We start from the raw sequence: 219 nt of genomic DNA on the forward strand, positions 1-219 counted from the left end.
GTTTCTAAGTTTTACAAGAGTTTTCTCTTTTAGATCTGTTTTAAGGACCTAATTACCTTTTTAGGGTGTTTTTGATTGAAGATTGTCTGATTTAGTGACAAGATCTTGATCTTTTGTCAGATTATCAAACGTCTTGTAAGGTTTGATTTGGTTGCGATGGACCCATTTGGTTATTTGTTCCTTTTGTCCTTTGCTGATTTTGATCTGGTAGACAACTGA

At 33.8% G+C, this 219-nt stretch overlaps 1 protein-coding gene across 1 annotated transcript in view; it reads right to left on the bottom strand.

Annotated features, from left to right (window-relative positions):
- Positions 1 to 219, bottom strand: part of stab2 (stabilin 2) — a gene marked incomplete at its 3' end in the record, with an annotated part of 49,245 nt that overhangs the window by 1,977 nt on the left and 47,049 nt on the right.

Source organism: Austrofundulus limnaeus, unplaced genomic scaffold, assembly GCF_001266775.1.
Source record: "Austrofundulus limnaeus strain Quisiro unplaced genomic scaffold, Austrofundulus_limnaeus-1.0 Scaffold1395, whole genome shotgun sequence".
NCBI lineage: Eukaryota > Metazoa > Chordata > Actinopteri > Cyprinodontiformes > Rivulidae > Austrofundulus > Austrofundulus limnaeus.